The following is a 25,683-nucleotide window of genomic DNA, read 5'->3' on the forward strand; positions in this document are numbered from 1 at the left end:
ATTGAGATGGTTAAGTGGAAGGAAAGGCTTGTGCCTTAACTTCGCCATCCAAAACAAGAAATAAATAAATATTTTTCATATTCTGTATATTCATGAACTATTAGCATACCTTTTATAGCTTAACATATTAATGTATGTTCGCCAAGTCCCGATTAGCATATATGTAGACTTAAAACAACTTAATTTTATTTTTTTCCAGTACAGTAACATTTGGAGATCAGGAGATGGAAACACTGCGAGCATGCGCAGTTGCGTTTAGTTTCAACGTGATCTGCTAATGTGAAACGGTCTGCTGATTTAACAACCTGAGCCGAGGTAAGGTTTCCCTGTATTATATGCATGAGAGTGCACGATTTTTTTCTATGTTAATTGCTAGTTGTTAATGTAATGTCACGTCACGTGTAAACTTGAAGTTGTTAAGTTCGTAACCAGTTTGTTGTCACGCGTTTAGCATTGACTGCGGGAAGAGGAAACAACGAGGAGGTTGTAGTTTTCGCCACTGATGGCAGCACACTACACTCGCTTTATTAATGATCAATTCTACATGGGCCCGTTATGACGCTTTTCCAAAGGTTGTGTCTGCTGCCACGTTCTTTTTCTGCTGGAACCTCAAAAAAGATGCGCGTGGCAGCAGACTCTGTCTGTTTTATCGCGATTTCATCATGCTATATATGCAATTACGTCTGTAACACATACTGTGAAGTTGTATCGATTACTTTCACAAAATGTTTTAAGATTAGTTCCCTTAACATTCTTCTCATAATAAACCTAAATGCTCTCGTAGTTAGGTTAAGTGCTGTTAACATTAAAATAATATCGCTAAATGCTTTCTAAAGAAACAGGTTCTAAATTACCTGTACATTCATTCCCACTAATCATAAACTTGCATTTCTCTCATCTTCATCTGTTCTCAAGATTTGTAACATCCTCTTAGCAGACGAATTACCTGGCAGGAGCAAATTTGACGCTTATTCTTACTGCTGACACGTGCGTGGCAGCAGACTCGGCCTTTTCAAAATTATGTGTAGGTTAATAACTTTACATATTGGCGTAGTCAGACATAGGCTTACGGGGCCCGGGCCACTATCGAAATTTGCCAAATAAACAGCGCAAATATACTATGCGTTTTACAGTAACAAAAGTATAGATTTCTGGATGTTCCATTAGAAAATTATATTTACTGTCGTGATTGCAAGTTTATGCAAATGAAAGTGCCCACATATGTTTTATCATATGTCCTATTTGTAGAAATCTTATTTATGAAATCGAAGAACTTAATTGTTGCTCAGATTGGTTTATAAATGTGTAAAACGACACGCTAAGCTCAGTTCTCATTGTTAATATATCTCGAAATACTGCAAATATAGCATTTACCTGATTTTGTGCGTTTCTCGCAAATGTTAGCACAAATATTGTGAAGATCATTGAAAAATCGTAAATTTTCTCCATTTTACTTCAACGTGGTCGATAACATTTTATAAAAAGTATTATTCTATGAATAAAGTAATCAGGATTATGACACAGAGTGAAAATTACATTTCAATTTGTTTTTTCAGTATTATTACATTTTTAAAAGTACTTTATAGAAGTTTGGACTTATTCTGAAAAAAAATATCGTGCCTATGCCCCCAATTTTGCATTAGACACACTTATTTTTTTATGTTACCCGGTTGAAAAGTGATACAAAACGACCAGACAAGGCAACGAACATCCAGATCAATGTCTAACCTCGGATTCGAAACTAGAATTAATAACGTCAAGAAATAATACAACCCTTTGTGTTTTTTTTCTGTTGAAGTAATCCTACACGGGCATCTTAATGCAAGTATAATGAATCGAATATTATGTGCATAATGCAGTTTTGATTGTGTTTATCCTCATCTTTCATCAGTCCCTCTCATCATAAACGTAGATATATAACAACATAGCTCGTGATCAGTGGCGGCGATTGGGTTCCAAAACTAGGGGGCAAGGTGGCAAGCTTGGTGGAGGCAAGAACAATTTGCTTTCCCATGGGAGATTAGGTTTAATATAGTGCTGGAGCAAAATACAAAAAGTGGGGGGGCAACTGCCCTGTCGCCCCTCCTTAATCGCCGGCACTGCGTGATCAAAAAAAGTACGATGTAAATGCCAACTAAAAGTCGAGTACCTGAACAGAACTTGCCATTGTACATTGTAACAGTGTTTGACAAAACGTCATTTCACAAGCTTAATCAAACATTGTCTGGTATTGTTACGTATTCGAAATGAGTAGAAATAACTTCTGTGACAATGAAATTGATAATAGCAGAAATTTAATCGGAGGGAGATTTTGTTGCAGTGTTGCCAGTAACATAACTAACACGCTCTGCGCCCCCTTCCCTCCACAACTTACAGTTGTGCTCCCCTACTCATTTTTTTTTAAAAAAAACTTTTTTTCTTTTCTAAAATATTAATTCACTTCTGCATTTATATTATGTATTCACAAATATGAAAATACATACATGTAATTGGAATGTATTTAAGAACTGGTACGAAATGTTATAAAAGACAAACTAAAACATTGTGTTTCAATTACAAATGAAAATGCACTGTTACTACAAAAATTACGATATTGTAAAATGCCCATTACCAGTCCTCGGCGTTTTTTGATGGAAGCAAATTCTTGTGCTAATTTCGTCAAGTCCAGTTTTCGAGCACGATCGCTTTCAATACTTAGCAGCGTACTTCTTGTGATTTCAGTTGATTCTACATTCCGAAATGAAACAATTTCTGTAGCTATAGTACAAGATCTTGTTCATATTTCCACCAGAAATTGTAGCAGACTCCCCTACAACAACTACGAAAGAAACTTAACAGCACAGTTAAGTAGGGCCGGGGAGGGGTGAAAGCGTTTCCAGCACATTTCCTTGCCTGCCGTCTACCCTTCGGCGACGTAATCTATGACTTGAACTACTCAGCTATTGAAGGTTTTCTTCTAACCTAGAATTTCACTTTCTACTTTTCTAGTGATTAACATTTTCTGTTTGCAGTTGTAGGGGCATACAAATATAATGTGTTCGGTTGAAAATATATTTTAACGCCGAAAGGAAAACTTTTGTGAACTATCGTTCTTTCTTAATTTTTCATTCTTACTGCGCCCCCCCCGCAGCCGTGGGGGTTGCGGGGTGTTATTTACGCCACTGAGTGTTACATAACAACAGTGGCGTGCCCAGGGAGGATGGTAGAGGTCTTAACCGCCTTTTGGCCCAGCATTCTAAAATAATAATTATAATCATTGTAACGTCAAATTTAGAAAAATATGGCAAAATATTAACAAAACCGGTAGACATGAACAAAAAACATTGGTAACACTAATCTAATAATATGTATGATTACTAAAAGAATATGGTTCTGCCGAACAATCATTTGTTTGTCGCCTATATAAACGAATCAGAAGCGCTTTCTTTTCCAAACGAACTATTTTCTATGTACAATGTACGTACCTCTACCGAAATTTCAAATTAAAAATCCACTTCCTCCCTTAAGTAAATGAAGTAATATCAATTTAAGTCATTGATGCAATATGCATAACACCATTTCGATTTGCTTAAGAAATTGAAGGACAATTTCACAGAATGCCAATGACCTCATAACGCTTTTGCTATGCACACACTTTTCGAAATGTGGCAACAATTGTGCCAAACTTTTGTGTGCAATAGAAATCCCAAGAATTCATTTAATTTATTTAATTATTAAATATTAATTTATTTTAAATGTTAAATTATAACAGTAGAATAATGTAAATTTCACGGTAACTTCCAACTGATATTTAAATTACTCCTGCAGTTGAAGAAACTTTAGTCGCAAATTATAGTAGAATGGCACTTTTTAAGAAATAAAAGTAAATTAACACCACTGTTAATTGACAGAATTGCACAATTTCTTCCTTATACAGACCAGAGAAAAAACACATTTGTAAGATGCTAATTAATGTTTTCTGTGTGCAATGAAAAATGTTCATAAGCCTTGCTGCATTTTAATTCAAGTAGTACTTTAATTCCAATATTATGAACAAAAGTTAAATGCATTTTGAATTCAGTGAATACATTAGAAAAAAAAGACATAGCTTACCTAAATTGAAATTAAGTGCACTTATGTACCAATACAATTAGCTATACTAGCATTCAATTTTAAAAGCCACATTGAATTTTAGATTCTTAAGCTTTCTTCGTTGGTATTGATGATATAAATTATTCCCATGATGCTCAGTGAAGATATATTTACATTGAATATATTAGAAGTGCACTAATTTCAATGAAATTTTAAAGCACGAATTAGAATTTATTTTTTAAACTTTTTTCGCGGGTACTGGTTCATCTTCATAAATGGTATTGAATATATTTCATTACTTATTACTTTTAGAGGGTTTAATAAATGTATCCGTAAAGAGAATGAAAATCTGTGTACATTTGTACAAAAATAACGGGCCCTATTCTTGTTGTTTCGAAAAGATAAGAGGTTAACTCTCATATTTTCCGTTGTGCATGTGCACTTACCACCTGGATACCGCCTTGCAAACTGAGATAAATAGAAAATAATACAAATGAGAGAGATACGATGGCCCAAATGTGGTGAGTACATTTGGGGCATGTTTCGATGGTTCATTTCGGCTTTGCTAGCAACTCTGATCCGATAGCCAAGCTGCCAAGGTATCAGTTGGAAGGAGTGAATCTGTTACTATGCAAATCTTCATCTTATCAGGTGATTTCCAAGACAAAACTGAGAACTTTGGTTCGGTGTTTACTCTTAACACAAGTGCTGAGGGAAAAGGCAGAGCTTAGACCCATTGCTTCGGGCTGCTTACTCTATCTTGCTCAGGATCAAACCATTGCTAGAAAAAAGTGTGCATAAGCTCTCGTCTGTGCGGACCCGCGTCTATTGAACCTTTTTGTTTGGGATTCTTGGTGCATGAGAGAATATTGAAGACAAAAAGGGAAGGTAGGTTAAGTGTGCCAGTGACGGGTTTCATTGGTTGGATCTCTTGCTGCTTCGAAGAATCAGGTCGTGGGTGGATCAAGTTACCCGGCAGCTGTTTTCTCTGGAATTAATCGAGGTTGATCGAAAATCTAAGAACTCGAACGATCTCATCAAACGGGGAACAACTTGGTGTAACTAGGTCAGACCTCAAACTTTGTCAAGAAAGAATTTAAATCACTACACTACATATGTAGATATTCATAAGTCCTTGAAACATTTGAAAAATTCATACGCAGGGAACGGATTTATATGTAAAAACATATTTATGTATGAAGCCGAAATCAGTTATATTTTGTATTATCTTTGTTGTGTCTTATATTATTAAAAAGGTATTTTATTTTTATTACAATTTTAAGTCCATATTTAACTCCATATTTTGGTGAAAATATGTATTTACATATTTAGCACATTTTTACTACATATAAATCCGTTCCCTGTTCATAAGACATGAACTACTGAACAAAAAACAAACATTTTATATTCATAATAAAGATACACTCTCCAAGTATTGTTTCCAATACCACAAGTCACAAATGCTCTATGTGTCCACCTTTACTGATGCAGCAAATGTCTATGCGATAATCCATCTCGACACGAGTTAGCATATCTTTGCTAACGGCATCAGTTATTCGGTCCCTGAAATCCTGGATATTAGTGGGCAGTGGGGACACAAACAGTATCCGTAACAAACCCCGACAAGAAAAAGTCACATGGGGTTAAATTGGGGGACGAACTTCTTGCAGACTCAAGAAGAACGCCGCACCGATCATTGCTTGCATAAAAAACTTACATTGTTTTTGTCTCTATTGACGTCACAACTCTAACAATCCAATAAGTAGTTTAATTGTTATGACTAGAGCCCGGATTTATAACCGAAATGCATATTCTTTTCCAGACTTCTAATGGTAAGAAGAAATGTTATACTTCGTATTACATACCTTGATGAGCTATTTAACCAAAGTTGAAAGTGCTTATAAATGCTTATTTCTGCAGGAAACTGTTAGGCTTGCATATTTTATGATTTTGGTTTAAAATAGCATATTTTACTCAAATCTGTCATATTTCAATCCTATTTCAATCACACGACGGCATCGGGATGACGAGATTAATGCTTCTAAATAGCCGCACGAGAGAAACGGCATCCTAGAAAAGATACAGTCCATCCATAATCATTTTTCCAAATTACCTGATATTATAACACAGTTGAAAGCTCGAAATAATACATTGCAACATTCGCTTTCTCTTCTAAAAGTAAAAGGTAAAGTGTTCCCCTGTGCATAGCACCACGCCATGAAGGCGTATAAGGGGTGTGGGGGTAACGCCCCACACTTTCTTGATCCGGTCGTGAGTGGGGGTGATGTGATCAGCATCACGCCCCTGACTGCCTTTACCCCCCAGGGTTTCCCCCAGGTACCCATGTTAATCGACGCTGGGTGGGCGCCGGGGCCGCTTCCACCGTTAGAAAAGTTCCCGGATTTGAACCGCCCGGGGATCGAACCCGGGACCTTGAGCATGGTAGTCAGACGCGTTACCGACTGAGCCATCGCTTTCTCTTCTTGATGAAATTTCAGTAACGTTGTCTTCAGAAACTCACGGTGTTGGTAAAATTGTGTCCGACAAGCTCAGTCGGGAATTACTGAAAAATCCCGGTTACAAAATACTGTACTATATTTATAAAAAGATTGCTGGTGAAGAAACAGACATTGAAGAGGAATTCACCGAAGAAGAACTGTGGTGTTTTTCACATGCGCCTGTGATGTCATGCTAAGTGGAAAAAACATTTTCACTGTACAAATCATTCTTCACTGACAGACGCAGGAGCTTCACAAAAGAAAATCTCAGGATGACCTTCCTTACATACTGTAACAGCTTTGAATAAGGTAAGAGATCTAATAAACAAATATTTTTTCAGATTTTCCTGTATTTGTTTATGCTTATTTTGGTGCTTATTTTTTCATTTTTTGTGCTTATTAACTTGCTTACTTTACTGTTTGATTGTGCTTATAAATCCTGACTCTAGTTATGACCAATGTGGTATTTAATAAATTTCCAGTGGGGGGAATTCTACTGACTGTCTAGAGACAGCATATGATAATACACCTAAAATATCCGTTTATCCTTCTCTCTCACCCCCCCACACACAAACACATACACACAGTAGTCAGCTCACGAGAAGATCCCCAAACGAGGGGAGACGGGGTGCGGAGGTAAAGGGAAGGACCAGTCCATTTGCAGATTTTAGGGGTAGCAGAATGTATCCCGCTGCTGTCTGGCGTTCTTTTGGAAGTGAGCGGGATTTGATTTGCATCAATCACACAGAGCGTTTGTCTGCGGCAACAGGTTGCTGCTTTTTTTTCAGTGTCCAGAATACTTTTGTATTACTTATCCTGTGCATTACATAGATTGTATTTCAAATAATTTTTAAAAAATTATGTGGGTACGACTTTAGGTTTACCAGGTGACAAATTTGAAAAAAGAGGAATTTTTTAGACTACAAATATGTAGTTAACTTTCGACGAAGATGCAGCACTTCGAACACAAGTGTTGTGCTTACTGGTGTTTTGGTGAGCTTGTAGATCACACACCGCTGTAAAACAATTTTACACCCTTTCCGTATAACTAATAATAGGCCTCATTATAGGCAAATGTCTGAATATTATAATATTTATTCACTGTGCACACTGTTATGAAACTTCTTCCCTTACTTTAAAAGAATAACATAAATTGACATTTTGCCTTGAAGTTTTTTCTTGCAGACCTAAAGTCAGGAAACCGTTTTTGTAAGTCGTCACTAAAAACACATTTGCGTTTCGGAATGGTTCGACAGAACTCAGTGGCGGCTCGTGGTTCGGAATGTTGGTTGTTGCAGCGAATATATATATAATATACATAATATTTATATATAATTTAATTTTTTATTTATTTGTAATGTAATTATATATATTTATAATTGTATATGTATTTATATTCGGGCTGAGCCAATGTCGATGTATCGGTATCGGAAAGTATCGGTTGTATTTTGTTCACCGGTACCGGCCGGCGACCGATACTTTTCGGGAGTTTTGGTCTTACGCACGATCCGCAAAATCGGAGTATAATTAATAATTATCATGAAAAATTTGAAGTTCGAGACGGGATACGAGACGGGACGAGACGGCTCATGAAAAGTCTCGTCTTGTCTCGGAAGTCTCGAAAAAAATACAAACAAAGCAATTAATCAGTTCCAAGTAATTATTTACTCGGAATAAAGCATTTTTGTTTGAAACCCAAATCAACGTGTATTACATCCAAAAAAGGCTATCCTACTTATTTTTAACACTCTTTCGAAATCCAGCATTACTGCAATTTTTCAATATATTGAAGCTTAATAATTTTGTTTTAATAGTACTTCAGATTCAAGTACATTACTATAATACGGATTCAGATGTCTCTTTGTAAAAATATTGTGATAGAACTGTCCTCGATAATTTCTTTGAGTGTGAAATTTATGAAAATATTATAAACCTTACGAAGAAATTTGCGGGCTTTGTTTGCTTTTCCATATTAATGAAATTATTTGTTTATCCTTAAAACAGCTGGAATGTTTTTAACGATTTCAAAGTAAAAATAAACTACTGCTATAACGCGTAACCTATAGTAAGGCAGGCATATAATAATTGTTATCGTTACCACACGATATATTCCCACATAAGGAATTGCAGAAATTCCACATAAAATCGTGTCATCTAAGGAATTGACCAAAAGCAAGGTCTGTAATTTGCCTTGCTGTTTGTAATCCCTCCCCCCACACCTCGCGGTCTGGAACTAAAGATAGAGAAAAGAACGCTTTAATCCAGTGAAGAGATATAATCAATTAAAAGTAAGGGACCGATTTGGGGCAATAAGTTCACTGGGTGATCGATATCCTCTCAAGCTTGTCACGTCGCTTCGGTTCGAAAGATTGCATTCATTACTGTAGGTTCGTTTCCAAGCGACACTTCTTGCTTTTCGCTTTTCGCCTGTCGCACATAGGTCAGACTGAAATAAGAAATGACCAGACCAAAGTAACAACCTATGTCGCTTAGAAACGAACATTCGTTCGGTGCCATATTCCGAACCGAAGAAACACGACAAGCTGCACGTGTCGCTTGCGTGTTGCTGAAAACAGTTCTTTTCTATGAGTCTCCATATCAGTATCTCACTTTCATGTAATTTCTTTCATGGGTTAAGCATTCTCTAATTTCTCTATATTTCTCGAAGTTCCAACATGTCTTCGTTTCTTTAGCAAGCTCTTGCTAGTTATATTCTGCAAGATTCCCCCTTGCAAATCTGAATTCTTCACACGTTGTCCGTAACGAATCTGCCCCGACCTTAACCTCGTGTCCCAACTATATTTACTTCCAAAGATCACTATCTTCCTACTGAAATTTACTCCGAATACCGTTAAATCTGCCAACCATCTGCTAAAATTACCCCAGGCGCTTCCTTCCATTCATCCTTGCGCAAAGCGATGTGCAGGTAGTCACTACTATTGTTTACTGTAGGTCTTGTCCAGCCATGCTGGGGACAATCGTCATAAAATTCTTGCTCGGACAAACATTTCTTTCATTGCGACCCCTCTTCTCAAAATCAACACACCCTCGCCCCCTCAAGTATACTGATTGCAAACTCCAAAAATTTCGCACTAACAAGCTAGAAATTGACTCTTTGATTGGTTTATTGAATTGGTATTTTAAGTCCACTTTATGCACAGTAAGGCTAATCGGGACTGGACCTACAGTTTAAAGTGGGATCCGAACCACTAGGTGCCTCCACCGGGTATTGAACCGTGACCCCTTGATTAAAAAGCGACGACGCTACTACCATGCAATCGAGGAGGACCTAGTAATAGACAAATAGTTAAGGCCGAATCACACGTAACTGGACATCCAGTTAGTTGGAGCTGAACTGGCTACCTGCTCGGATGTGATGGCTGCCTGTCTGGCTGCTTGACTGGTTTGGAGGAATAGGATATGTTCTAATTGCTACTGGCTTTCCTCGACTGGATCCTGTGGAACAGCCAATCAGAGCAAAGTTTGACCATGTGAAGATAATCTGCGAGTTAGAAAAGGGGATTTTTTTGTCTGTGGTTTTCGAGTGCTGGCTGTTTTTGTTAGTTTCTCCGTTTCTCGATAAAAAAAAAGAGATGATGTGCAGTGCATTCCTGTTCAGTTCATTAATATTAGGTATTTATGCAAAGCGATGAGATGTGTACGTGACATTTTTTTTTTCCACAATGAATCCTGCGAATCTCATGTTCATCAAAAAGCTTGTTCGGTACGCAATGATTACCATATTTTTACCATATTTGTAGTCCATACTTTTATTTTTTTAATTTTTAATAAAAGCACAAAGCAATAATATTGTTCAAATTGCTCGTCTATCTTTACAGATTGTCTGCTCTGCGCAATGAATAATGGGAACAAAAGTCTATCGACAAGTACAGTAACAAAGCAACTAACAAGTATCGTGTGAGGCGAAAACAAGCAAATGGGTAGCCAGTCCAGATCCAACTAGAGCATTTCTACTGATAATCCAGTTCCGTGTAATTCGGGCTTTAGATACGTGCGTTGACGTGAATAAGATATCTTGCCTAAAGTCAAAGGAGTAAGAAGAATCATGAAACAGGCAACAAGCAGCATCTGCGCCTTGGAAATGAACACTCAGTAATAAATGCAACCTTCGAAGCGACACGACGAGCGGCACTTGTCGCTTGTCGCATGCTTGTCGCTCAGACTTGGCCGTTTTCTAATAGCTACCCGTACGGTGTATCGTGCCGCCTCTGTCTATTGGTAGCGCATGCGCGGGGAATGCCCATAATAGACTAAATGAAATTTTGGCGCTTGTCGCTTCGGTGCGATACTCCCGTGTCGCTTGGGGATTCCACCAATCGAACGCAGGCTTGTGCAGCCTCTCGTGCCGCTACGGTGTGCAATGTTGCTGTTAATGCGCTCGTTCCCAAGCGGCATGGGTCGCGTGTCGCTTGTCGCTTCGGTGTCAAATCTCCCTTACATGAAATCTTTCGAACCCAAGCGACTCAACAAACTGCTCGTGTCGATTGTCGCTTGCGTGTTGTACGGATTAGGCCGTTTTATGAATACCGCGTGTCGTGTTCACTCGGACTGTTATTTGTGCATGCGCGGTGAAAGTTGCTTATAAACTGAAGAGGCCTTTGTCGCTTGTCGCTTCACTTTAAGGGAGCTTGCAGACCAAAGCAACAGGCTCTTGGAAACGAAACTTCCGTAAATGTAACCTTCCGAACCGAAGCAATGCGACAAGCTGCACGTGTAGCTGAAACTCGGTTGTTTTCTCAACATTGTGCGGTGTGCCGCCTCGGTCTGTTGCTGGTGCATATGCGGTGAATACTTGCCTAAACGGAAGGGGTTCGTTCGTGTCGCTTGTAACTTTGTAAGATTACAACCCCACCGTGCGAATTGTCTCCTGTCGCGTGTTTCTTCGGTGTGAAAGCTCCCTTAGTGTATGATGGATAAAGAGTGGATGGACGTCAGAAATACAAGGCAGATTCCATAAACTATCTAGCTATTGGTAATCAACAAACTTTATTTAGACTAAATATTAATGTCCTTGTAGTTAACTTAACAAACCTTATTTTTTCTGATTGTACACTGAACAAAATGTTATAAAGGTTTAACCCAGTTTAGGGAATAATGTTTTTCCCACTCTTAACTTTTGTTGGCATGATATCCTGATATCCTACATTAATTTTACGAGACGAGACGAGATGGGACAAAGCTCTTGGAGACTCGACATATTGTGTTGTACGCAGTGGAGGCTGGTAGTCTGGCTCTATGGGTGTGCACTTCAGCCTTGGCTATTTATTTGTTTGAGTTTATTTTTTAGATCCACCTTATACATAGAAAAGCAGACACGACCTACAGTTTCAAGTGGCATCCGAACCACTATGTGCCTCCACCGGGTGTGGCTATTTGTTTTTAAAAAGAGTTGGATTTATTGTTATCAAGAATTAATTGAAGTTACTGCTGAATAACTTAGTAAGCATATTGAAAAATCATTTAGGAATTTAAGCTAAAAGATAACTGTTACTTTGTTGTCATTATATACACTAGGGTGACAGAATAAAATAGACACCTGCTGACAGAGCGTCGTCACCACAATGGTGCTTCTAACTGATGATGTTTTCCATTCCAAGTTCGAACAAACATCAGGAAGGATGGAAGGGATACTGTGAACCATGACACGTGTGACAGGCGACAAGGATATTAGCGACTTTACACGAGGGCGCATCACTGGGCAATGGGACCGTGGCGCACCTCAACGAGAAATTAGTACGTCTTTGGCCATACCATTGGCAAGAGTGAACAGGGTGATTGTAAAATTTAAAAAGGACAGGAAGACAAGTGTATATCATAAACCCGACCGACCAGGCCCATCGGCACGTGTCAGACGAGCGATAGTGAGACACGTCCTCAGAAATCCAGGGATTAGTGTGGCGGACGTCGCGCAAGCGGCACAAACAGACGTTGCAAGTAAGCAAATGACATAACATCGCACGGTGACAACTTTTGACGAACTGTCATCTTCTCGGATGAAAGCCGGTATTGCCAATTCAGTAATAGCGGGAGGATTTGGGTGTCGAGGCGTGCCTCGAGTCAGCTGGATGGCAGATTTGTCAAGCAGATGGTGAAATATGGCGGCATCAGTGTGATGGTGTGGGGGGAATTTGGCATGGTGGACGTTCGCCACTCATATTTTGTGATGGACATATCAATGCAGCAAAATACACTACCATCTTGAACGATGGACTGCTTCCAGTGTTCCACAAAATTCTGGATAAAACCCGGTGTGTTTTTATGGAAGACGGGGCCCCATGCCACAGAGCCAAAAAAAACAGCTGTTTGGCAACGGCAGCAAGGGATCCGTATCTTGCCTTGGCCTGGCCAATCGCCAGATTTGAATCCAACTGAGAACGTGTGGCACATTATGCAACAAAACATGGACAAGAGGTCCCAGAAGCTCTGCAACAAACATGAGTTAATGGAACATGTGTCGGAGGAATGGGGAAGTGTACCACAAGGCGTCATTGACGGTTTGATTGAAACCATGCCATGTTGGTTACAGGCGTTGGTGGCTCACAAAGGTGGACAAACCAAGTATTAAGATTCCACATTCACAGCAACCACCTGCGTATTTGCTTTGCCAATAAATGTTGGTGTTCCGTATCATGGGTGTCTATTTTATTCTGTCACCCTAGTGTAGGTTAATAAACACATACAATAAACATGTTCTTTAACAGTAAGACTCCAAGTATTTTTAAAATAAGGCTATTATTTTTCGTCATCAAAACCGTAAATATATAACATGACCATGATTTTCATTGGAGCAAGGTGGAAAGTAGGAGCACCAGGGTGGAAAAGAGGGGGCAACACCCCGCCCGGGTGAAAAGTTTATCTGAAGCCGCTAATGCAAACAAGGTAGCCGATCCAAAGACAACGTGCAAAAAATCAGTTGTAATCTACCAACAGTTGTTTATTTCTAATGACCGACTGACCAAAATAACAAAATCAAGAGAATAATAAATATGAAAGAAAATAACAATACTCACGCAGTCCACACTGCCGTGCTTCGTATTTCAGATATTTTCCCCATTCCGCAGTATCCGTATTATTACTGCAGTCGCTGTGCGCTTTGTAGTTAACTTCCCTCCAAATATTCAACAACGTTAAATATTACGTATATGCTTTCGCTGTGTAGAGTTTTCCCTTTCATCATGAAATCAAACCCTTTGCACTGAAACAAGAAAGAGCTTTTGACAGTATAACAATTTTTGCAACGCATGAACTGGACTCAATGAAAACAGCTGACTGCAACGATCCCCCCGCTCGCGTTGATCGACTACAGCGCCATAAGGACAGTTTCTTTGACCAAGATGCTGCACTAAGCAAAGGCAATGCAAGACATTGTTTAAAACACGCATTTCGCTCTCAGTTGCCCCCTTCCTTCCCCCCCCCCCCCCACCTTCTTTCTTGCTCGGAACAACAGTGTGGGGGACCACTGGACTAGAGGGGTTGCATGGGGATACCTCGACAATGTTAAATGTGAAATGAAGTCAGACCGCACTTCGTAACTTCATGTAACTTATGTCACTTAACTTACAAAAGAAAAAAAATGAAGAAAACTTTTTTTAATAATTGCTGAAAAATTACTCGTATTATGGTCGATTTTTCGACCATCGAAAATAAGGTGCTACTCGTATTTTGGTCGATTTTTCGACCATGCAGCTGATTACAAAATTCCTGTTTTTTTATTTATCTTGATATTTTTCTGTTATGTCAGAAACACTTACAGTGGGTTAAACGAAGCTTTGGTACGTCATGTGAATGCACCCCCCCCCCCGACTCCAAATTTACGTATGGAAGATGGCGCGAATTTTAAATTCGTACACTTGTTTGACAAAAAAAAATGTTATAACTCGTAGACTATTTGACCAATCTACTTCGGGTAACTTTTGTTTTTCAGCTAAAACATCAGGGCATGCAACCGTGCAGAAATCAAAACGCCAAAGCCAATAAGAGGCGTTGGGTGGGCCGCGGCCCCCAACTTTCAATGAAAAAATGATAAAAATGGGGAGTTTGCCTTCCCTTCCTGCCCCCTCTTGCCCGCTATTTTTGGAAGGGGACGCAAATTTAGCCTTATTTTTAAAGAATGGTCTTTTCTCAACCGAATGAAAGTCATTTCATGTTTTTGGGTGCATTACATTATCGAATATGTGAAACAAACTCCCCATTTTTATGATTTTTTTCATTGAAAGTTGGGGCCGCGGCCCACCCAACCCCTCTTATTGGCTTTGGAGTTTTGATTTTTGCACGGTTGCATACCCTGATGTTTCAGTTGCAAAACAAAAGTTACCCGAAGTAGATTGGTCAAATAGTCTACGAGTTATAACATTTTTTGTCAAATAAGTGTACGAATTTAAAATTCGCGCCAAAGGCCTCTTTTTGACAAACCCCCTCGGCAAGGTAAAGGTTGTATCTTGACAGAAAAGAGATTAAGTCCACTTGACGATGTTTTTAAAGTGGGAATTGACACCCCTCACCAGAAATGTAGTCCGACATGGGTGTAAGATGGGACCTAACTTTTGGGGATCAGAATCGAACTTCGGCATAACTTTGGGCGGGCAGAATCAAAAAGTTTTTCTACCCCATACAAACAGCGTCCAAGACTACTGCGCTAAACTAATGTTGAAATTACGAAATCGTAAATATTACTCATTACCTCGCTCCTTAAATACCAGTAGCTTAAATTCTTTAAAAACTTGTTATTGGGAGTGGGGGGCAAGTACCCCCGCCAAGTTACACTTATGTAATTTAGGACCCCTTGAATACAAGACAATAGCGATTACCACTCCTAATATCTAAGACCCAACATTGTGTACGTTATCTCATGATCAATTTTTATCAATATCGATTTTTCTGTATTTTTTGTCATGATATTTTACAAATGTGTTTAGCTCGATGCAAAATTACACTACGACCAACTTGAAAACACATACTAAACTATACAAAAAAATATTTTCAACATAAAATACCACCTTCCAACTCGCCTCATGTGTTTTAATTCAGTGATGTTGAAAGATCATGTATGTGTAGCTTTATCACTAGATACATCAAGCCATGGCCGCGTAATTTTCCATTTGTTATTTTTTCCACAACTCAATAGGTATCTAACACTCACCTCTTCACTACTACTGCCTTCTTCTTGCAAATTTTCAGAACCGATCCTTTGTCCAACACCGTCTACCGCCACCAGCATTATCAGATTTCGTTAGTTTTGAAGGCAGATTCCCAATATTTCAGTGTCTGAAACTCGTAATGTTCACTTTTTTTCACTAACATTCTAGCTTCACGAAGAAATGTAGCTCATTGTTCTTTTTTTTTTAAAAAAACACTGTTCTTTAAAAGAATATTTCGTAAGGGGCTATCGTGTTCGCGTCAAAAATTCCATGTAGGCTATCTTTGCATGCTATTGTTACATAAAAAGGAAGAGGGGGGGTGATCTTAGAGCCTGGCCACTTGTTTGACAGCTCCAGAAATTTAGCAGTGCTTGAGGCCACATCTGTGTTCGCCAAATGGAGCGTCCAGTGCCTGACAGAAAAGTGTTTTGCAATTGAACGGGGAAGTGTGAAAAAGTAACTAAATTGCCAATAATATGTTGTCCCCCCCAAATAACATTCCCCCAGGGATAAAATTTATCAAGCAGACGGGGGGGACAAGTATCCAGAGGTGTGAATTCCCCTCCATCCCCCCTACAAAACCACCCTGGTTATAACTGTTTTTAAATGTTTTACGGACTTACGAATAACGCTGTATAATACAGAGGTTCATTAACTTTATATAATGTGTTAGGAAAACAGAAATAGTTGAATGCACAACCAGCACAGACCAAGTGAAAAAGGCATGCTGTATAGTGACGTGACTCCGATAGACTATGAAGTTGATAATTGAGATGGGCTAATAGTGTAGTGTTTTTCTACGAAGATATTATATTTTTGCACTGATTGATCGTAAATTTATGCTAATATGTATACTGAATTTTTGTTTCCCTGCCTTTTGTAGGACCACACAACTTCACACTTATAATGCGAACATATGATTTTTTGGGTGCATGGGGTGACCTCTTTTCGAGACACTTATTATACATCTTCAACTGCAATTTGCAGACTAGCTGGGTACTGGTGTCTGGACTCTGGGTTTATTTCCATGTTCCATTCATATTTTTCTGTATTAAATTTCCTTATTTACTATATGACAAATTGGGTCAGGACCTACCTACCGACTGCCGGTGTCACTCCCTCATGCCTCAAAAGTTACGGGGTGAGGTGTGGACAGCACGACGAACCCCAGTCGTTTGTGTAGGTTTTCATGACCGGGTTACGCTACTCATTCGTAGCTCCGCAATGTCGTCACGGTGGTGGGTGGCCACTGGTCCCATACACAGGCCGAAGTCTCAGGAGGAAAGTTGTTATGCTTCCCATAGGAGACTCGAACCAGCGAACGTCCAGTAGCCGGAGCCCAAAGCCTGACGCCTTAGAACGGACGGCCACGGTGCGGGACAATTTAGTAAGTTTAAACTTATAGTTAGAACCGGTAGCGGCAATTGAGTTCCAAAACTGGGGGGCAAGAACACTTTGCTATCCCTCGATCCATTAGGTCTAGCGTAGTTCGGGAGCAAAACTGACAAAAAGGGAGGGGGTAACTGCCCCCCTCGCTCCCCCTAATCGCCCCCTAAACGTTTGCACTGATATCTTCATTGCAATATATGGTTCCAAGTGTTATTGCAGCATGCCACCGCTTCAGCATCGGCCGCTTGCCGGTCCAGTCATGCAACAGGTGCCGGCAAATTGCGTAACAGATAGCCCGTAACAGAAACCGCTTGTTTTGTAATGTTTCCACTTTTCACAATTACAGTTACAATTACAATTGAAATAAGCACGTACCTTGTCGCACGGATGCAGGAAAAGGTGTCCTCCCAAATACAAATATTTCTGGCACCTTATTTCTGACGTCTAATCTTAGATTAGTCATCGCTACTTTATTCTCAGTTGTCGCGACAGCGCCTGCAGCTTATCGGGGGTTGGGTGAGTTGTCAGCCGCGAGATGGCGCTTCATACTGCACGTGTCGGCAGTGATGCCAACCGTAGGGACATGTCCCTACGCATAGGGACTTTTCACTAAATTTCGCCCGCGTAGGAACGTAGGGACAGATTTTGCCAAATGAGGGAAAACGTAGGTACTTTTTTCAATCTTGGTAAATTACATTTTATGAATTAGTTTATCTGGATACTTTAGCGAGGAGGAGAAAAAAGAACTAACTAACAGATCTCCATCAGAATTTTGGAACATGTTATCGGTTACCAAAAACTTTCAAGGCAAGTTCCTTTTTGAAAACATTTCCACTCTCGCGAAAATAGTGCTAACATTGCCGCATTCTAACGCGGAAACGGAAAGAATATTTTCAATGTTAAGTGATACAAAAACAAAAAAGGGAAATAAAATGGGACCAAAATTGTTAAAGAATGCAGGAAATACAGCATCACCAACCAACATCTATCTCTTCACAGCAGCAGCATGTATGACTTCAAATAACATAATCAACAGTAAACGACTCAACGTTATTCATTAGGGGTGTGCTGGATTCTTTACTTTAAAAAGTCGTTAATTCTCGACGTTTTCTGCCTTGTAAGTTTCTGGAACTTATCGAAAATTGTAAGTTTTTATTCTAGAAATGCAAAAACAATCACTTAAAGTGAAAATGACTTGTAAAATTCGAGATTTCCAGTGCTTCGGGAAATTTCGAACATTTCCCGTCCAGAAAATTTTCCGACTTGGTCGGGAAATTGCAAATTTTTCAGTCCCGAATGTCGGGATTTAAAAAAATTACCGTCCCGATCCCGTCCCGACCCAAAAAATTCTGTCCAGCACACCCCTATTATTCATTAAGGCAAGAATTTACAATACCGGACCCTTCTGTAATTTCTATGCTACGTCTTATACTCACGAAATAATTATTCGTGATTATTTATCTCAAGTTAACATGTTGGGGTGAGGGGGAAAAAATGTTCATTAACGTGTAGAAGTTGTAAAATAAGCTTTTCAATTCTCGCAATGATTCTCCGTATACAAGTATGGTAGCCATATTTGTTGATATGAACAAATTAAAATTAGTTACGCTGTCTACAGCGTTGCCACACTGTTGATTTCATACTTGGAGAGCATGGATCGTGTAAGAATGGCGGAAGAGAACATTAAAAAAGTTGTTAATGTTGTACAGATTGTTAGGTGGAGTGTGCAGGAGGATGGCTGTGGGCTAATTAATAAACTTATGGATTTCAGTATATTGCCCAAAGAACGTGCTTACATGTGACAGCGACAATCACGATGTAGAAGAACTGATTTGATTACAGGTAAATTTGGCAACAGTACATCAATCATAAAATTGCAGGATACGAAAATGGCCTTCGATGATGAACGTTTGCCGTTAAAGTGCTACGAAAATAATATTTTTTATCGGTTCGTAATCACAATTACCGCAAAACCATTCAGGAATAGCCCCACTGACCATTCTCGGTAAGTTTAGGTTAAGTTAGGTTAGGCAAACATAGTTAAAATTTGGGCTCGAAAAAAACATGCACGGGTAGCCCAACAAACCATTGACGGATAGCCCCACGAACCATTCAGGTACGGTTAGGTTAGGTTAGGATAGGCAAACATAGTTAAAATTTGGGGTCGTAGTAATATCAGGAATGTATATTTCGTTTTTTAAGTATTGGAAACACAAAATCTTCCGGTAAATAATAAGCAATCGTGCCGATCGCGGACCACTCAATGTCACTTATTTTGCAATTTCTACACGTGACCCCCCAAATTTTAACTTCAAATTCGTGATTAGGAGGCCTCAATTAGTGAGTATGCGAAATATTACAAAAAATCGGGGAGAGGTCCTGTATTGTAAATTCGCTCCTTCATTAATTGTGGAAGCACCGAGCAGAAAGATTTGGTAAGTAAATGTGTATATTTTATCTTCTGTTTGCATGCTCATGAGGTGTTTTTTTTTTAGTCACTTTACTTGGCGTAGGGACATTTGGTCAGTTGTAGGGACATTTTGACTACGTCTGTAGGGACATTGCCGAAAAATGGTTAGCAACACTGTCGGCTACCAGACAGTGAGTCTACGCTCATTCATGTTCACTTCTGTTCGCGTTTATCAGTACGCGTTTTGTTTATACTGTGTTATTGAGTTGGTGTGCTAGTGCTTTATTGTGTGTTAATTGTTATTCATTCATTACTTATGTCGTTAAACAAATATAGTCTTGAACATAGAGTTTTTATGTACGATAATTACGTGAAAACGAATTCTTGCAGAAAAGTGGTCAGGGATTACGATAGACAGGATCTCTTGAACCTAAGAAACGTGTTGTATTGCTGTTGAAGGAAGTCATTTTCAACATCTCTTATAACACAGGAGGTTAGTGATCATCATTATTATTACTTTTAAATATCATTTTACGCTTTCGGTTTGCTTTATGCGCCGGGATGCTGTCTTCCCTTTCTGTCAACTGAGGATAAAGTAGCGATGTCTAATCTAAGATTAGATGTCAGAAATAAGGTGCCGGAAATATTTGTATTTGGGAGGACACCTTTTCCTGCATCCGTGCGACAAGGTACGTGCTTATTTCAATTGTAATTGTAACTGTAATTGTGAAAAGTGGAAACATTACAAAACAAGCGGTTTCTGTTACGGGCTATCTGTTACGCAATTTGCCGGCACCTGTTGCATGACTGGGCCGGCAAGCGGCCGATGCTGAAGCGGTGGCATGCTGCAATAACCTCCCTGTATTAACGGTGTAGTATTGGACATTCTACCCTTACTTGAGTAGGCACCATATCCGGAAGACCCGTCCAGATCTATTTGATTGTCTATTGATGATCCTATAAGATTAAGCATACAAGTAGATGTAATGAAACATGTAGCTTTCATTTCATTATGTTTCTCTTTGCAATACCTCCTCATTTATCAATAGTAATTAAAAAAAACTTAAGAAAAATATGCGTACGCTACCCCCCCCCACCCCTCCCCTGTACAGTGACTATACATACCAACGTTAGATAGGTTTCTAAATTATTTTTATATCAAAGCTTTTGGCCAAAGGGATGCTATAATCCGATTAACCCAGCAGTGTGCACAGCATTATTTGACTATCAATTTTGAGGTGATGGATTTGCTTTTTGGACGTCGCTGGTCCAAATCTCTCAGCCAGGCATCCCGACTGAGGTCTTTCTCTGGTTTTGCTTTTATCACTTCAGGCAAATACTGGGATGCTACGATCAAATAAAGCTTGGGATAATTCTTCCCACTTTAACTTCCATTATCCTTTCAGTTCCAGTTACGGTCACGTTTATTTAATCAGATACTGCTGATGGGACGATCAGTTTTTTCTTCCACGTTCACATTTCGGGCAAGACTGGGCAGTGGCGCAACCACGTGGGGGGGAGCAGGGGGAGACATTGCATGAACACTTGTTTTGAGGAAAAGGAGCGCGCACATGTGAGAGATAATTTATATCATTGTTGCTGTTGGTTTGTTATGAGGTGGATGAATTGATTATGTAATGCATTTAAATAATATATGTTTAAAATATATGTATTAAAGAAACTTTGAATACGTACACAGTTTCATATGTATTTTCTTATTTTACGTTGCTCCATGTTGCGTATGTGTAAAACATATGTTGCACATGAAAATTATATATGTCATGTGAACAAACAGAATTGTATTCGGAATAATAATAATAATGATTGATTGGATGATTGGATGATGATTGATTGAATGATTGGATGATTGGATGATTGATTGATTGATTGAGATGATGATGATTGATTGATTGATTGATTGATTGGATGATTGATTGGATGATGATTGATTGGATGATGATGATGATGATGATGGCAGGTTTAACCTGGTACTTGCCCCCTTCCCCTGACGAAAATTCGTGGACGCGCCTCTGAGGCTGGGTGTGCATCTGAAGCGAATGCAGCAAGGCACCATAGCGTATCGTACCCAAGGTATTGGGCAAGAAGTATAAAGTCTTAGCATAGCAGGTATCAGAGAAAGGAATGCTGAATAAGTAATCAGGCAAAGGTCGGGTGATTGACTTGGAAGTCGTATGTGGCATGAGTGTTGGAATTGTCAGGAGGTGTGATCAGTTGGCGAGAATACGAGAGAGAGTAAGGACTACGGATTGTGAGAGAGGAGCAAAGTGGGGAACGACTATTGGACGATGGTGTGTGACAAGAGACAAGTGATAGTTGAGAGGACAAGCTAGGAACAATCTCCATATATTTGTAAGGCAAGTAATATCCTTTCCTTAACCAATCCATATCGGTTCAGTCATGAAGAGTATAAAACCCATATTTAATCTAAGCTAATTTCTATCGCCATTCCTTTAAAAGGTAACCTCTTGCATTTATCACATTCAGGCCAAGCGAGTGATAACCATTTGAGAGATGAATGAGGAATAGCTACACCACCCAATTAAATCTAGAGGTTCTAGGTTCGATCCCAAACGCAGCATGGGAGTTGCGTTACGTGGTGGAGTCTGCTTAGGGCTTCTCATCCATTTTTTGCAAATGCGATGAGAAAACACTGCAGTACGTGAAATACTGCGATTTTCATCTATTTCATCCCGAAATATGATGAAAATAATAGAGCCTTCTAGCTTTTCAAATTACGTACGTGCGATATGGCGCCGGAATTTTCACTTGTTAGCGCTTCACGTTGTGTTACTTATCAATTGTTACCAAAGATCAAGAAAAGAAAGCAAAAGGTAGGCCTAGCAATATGCTACGCGGTAAGGCGCAAATAAATAAGAGTAGAGTTTTAACTAGGTTATTCGGCGATTGGCTTGTGAAAAGATGAGAATGAACATTAGGATGTTGCATAAAGGTTGGTTAAATATTTTAAAGATGTGTTCGGTACTGTCGTCACTCTGTTACGCGATTGTTGAACCTAACTTATCAAATTTTTGGGAGAGTAAACAATTGAATTGCTGATAATGTCCTGTCAAAGCCACGGGGGATGAGAAAAGAAAACAAGCAAATTAGTGCTAATTTGAAGCTAATCAAGCATTTTTCCTGCGCATAGGCTAATCATTCAATCATGGCGCAATCCAGATTTATCCACCCCAACATTCTCGAAACTATCCAGTTTCAAGGTAACATTCACGAGGATGTATTAAACTTCATTGACAAATTTGAAAGTTTAGCTATTCTTAATGAGTGGAATGACTCAAAGAAAAGGCAAATGCTACCGGCATTTTTGGCTGATTCAGCATTGGAATGGTTCAATACTTGGAGTCGAACTCAGGAAGCACAGGATATAGATTTTGTAACTTTAAAAACTAAAATTGTGGAAGAATTTACGGAACCGGGGGACACTTTTCAATTAGAGGAACAAATCAGATTACGCTTCCATCAGGAAAATGAACCTGTTTCAAAATATGTGAGAGAAAAACAGTTATTGTTATTAAAATTAGATCCTGCCATGGACACTAGTGAGCAAATTAAGCAAATAAGCGGTTGTTTACAACCTAATTTTATGAAAGAAGTTTATAACAGGGAATATGATTCAGTGCATGAAATGTTACGAGACCTGAAAAATGTTGAACAATTCAAATATCTTGTGCAAAAACGTAAAATTCTAGAAACTGAATGTGAGACGATGAAAGCTCTGTCGTGTTCTGAATCGAGTCGAGCATACATGCCGACTCAGCAAGCTATCACGTTGCAGCGCACGGTCAATGGTCATGTTGACATAAGTTATTCTCAGGCTAATCGAGAGATCGAGGAAAGATTAAATGCACTGCAACAAGACCTTGATCAATTACAGTCGAATACGGGACTCCAGTCTCATGAGTCAGATTTAGTTTTGCAATTTCAGAATCTTGAGGCTAAAGTAAATGCACTTGCAGAACATCGGAAAAAACATTCATTCACTGAGTCATCATTCTCATATCCAGTTAGAGAATATGGACATAGAGATAGAAACAATAGAAGAACCTATTATCATAATAGTAATCATAGAGCTCAGAATAGAAATTCTCTTGGCATGAAGTAACCAACACGTTGCAAATTAAACAGCAGATATCTCACATTCCACATTAGCCGGCGAACTGAATAAACTGCGACAGAGCATTCTTTCAACTCAGGCTACCGACTTCAAGGATACAAAAGAACATGCAACCTTATGTCCGTTCGGAACGATATTTCTTCATCTGGCAACATTTGGAATATAAATTGCAATTAAGTTTTCATTTTATGTCATTTAATTTTAGGTGATTATATATATATAGTTAAACACTACCTATTGTCAACTTTCATTTTTTTGTCTCCATATTTTTTTGTATACACAATTGTATATATATCTTTAATATTCTTAGACTGATAACAATATCATTAGTGGGGAAAGAGTCAATAATGGACAACGAGATTTCGAATTCTTAGAATATTATTTTACGTATTTCAATTTATGTGGACAATATTAGCAAGTGCACAGGATATTTTACAATTAATCTTTATTAATGACGATATTTTATTAATATTATACAAACAGAAGGACGATTGATCAACACATTATTTTTAGTAATATTTAAAGTACTTCATTCAATTCAATTGTTATTTATAAATATTTTCAGTTAATTTAAGAGTTCATATATTTTCAGAAATCAATTATAATTTAAATTTTGCAGTAGTATACAGTATACACTCATAACATCTTCAAGAGTATTTACAGCATTACATTCTATTCATATGTAAAGTTCAATTTGTTTTCAGTAATTATTAGTAGTTATATTTTTTTTCTCTTTTCAAGATTCTAATTATAACTGGTGTGTAAAGGATGGCATTAATTAGAATTTGGGTAATTTATAGTAAGAGTAAATGTTATGACTGAATCGGTACTCCTTTTCAAATTCCATTTCCTCAAATATAACAACCCTCGACTACAAGATTTTTCATACTTGTAATATTTACAAGTACTACTTTTTTTAAAAAATAAGGGTGACTTAGAGGCGCCCTTGTCTCAACAAAACCTCTACACATACCGACATATTAAGTTCTCTCACAAACAACATTACACTTACGATCAGGAGGAAATGTCTGTTCGGTATATGATGCAAATTTCCTTTCCAAAACCTACCTGAATTGCCTCACAGATAATTCAAATTTTAACGGTGAAATGAACATTTTAACAATATTTTGAAACCATATTAACAGTCCTCAGTTCAGCTTTTTCACAGATGTCAACGTCTAGAGATGGTCACCAGCTAAAACCTTGGAGAAATAAGAAATCAACACGAATTACACCTGAAGGACGCAGAGTAATTATTTGTCCTACGATTATTTTTTGAGAATTTCTCAAGAGTTTTATTTCTGAGATTTTTCTTTTAATTTTTCGACACGTGGAAACAGGAATTACAATTAGACCTTTCATCAATTTTAATTACGCAGTTCAGCGAAATCAGTTGATAAGCACCAAATCGTTTAACACGGATCTCCTTCATTCTATTCTAATTAACTCCTACTGAAGTCAAGTAGTAGTGAGACCTGATATTCAACGCTGATAATACATACATTGATTTGAAGGAATATTTACATACAACTAAATACTTCACATTCACAATTCGACGATATGCAGTTCTCTACTGTACGTTTTCATCAATGACAATATTTGTAGCTGCAAAGTTAATGCATCAAAGTGAAAAACATTTTTCACGACCACAAGGAACTAATATATACATATATACGTGGTTTGGTTCAAGAAGAAACTTCATTGCTATACGCAGAGACCATTAAGTGATGTTAACAAGAGTAAAATTATGGTATTTTACTTGAACTCTTTGTGAGAATCAGGAAAACTCAAGGATTATTTTATGGACAAATGTTAGTGCTGTGATTTTATCTATCGAACACTATTATATTCTTATTTTCAAATACATAAATTCATGTACATATATTATTATTCAACGACAGTTATTGATACAGTGTATATATTTTGATTAACTTCAAATTTTCTAACTAAATATTTATTGTGATAGTTGACATATATTATAAATAAAAACAACAGCGATCTTTA

General features: G+C 38.4%; 1 protein-coding gene across 2 annotated transcripts in view; it reads left to right on the forward strand.

Annotated features, from left to right (window-relative positions):
* Positions 1–242: 242 nt before the first annotated feature.
* Positions 243–25,683, forward strand: part of LOC145987086 (nucleoside hydrolase-like) — a 47,843-nt gene continuing 22,402 nt past the window's right edge. Inside the window, exon 1 of one of the 2 annotated variants that reach the window (XM_083121554.1) lies at positions 243–315. The gene's annotated coding sequence lies outside the window, so the exon portion shown is untranslated. Of the gene's footprint in view, positions 316–4,850; positions 4,960–25,683 lie in introns of those variants that run through there. The other variant, XM_083121555.1, reaches the window with a different exon arrangement.

This window comes from Lepisma saccharinum, chromosome 4, assembly GCF_977018435.1.
Source record: "Lepisma saccharinum chromosome 4, izLepSacc3.1, whole genome shotgun sequence".
Lineage (NCBI taxonomy): Eukaryota > Metazoa > Arthropoda > Insecta > Zygentoma > Lepismatidae > Lepisma > Lepisma saccharinum.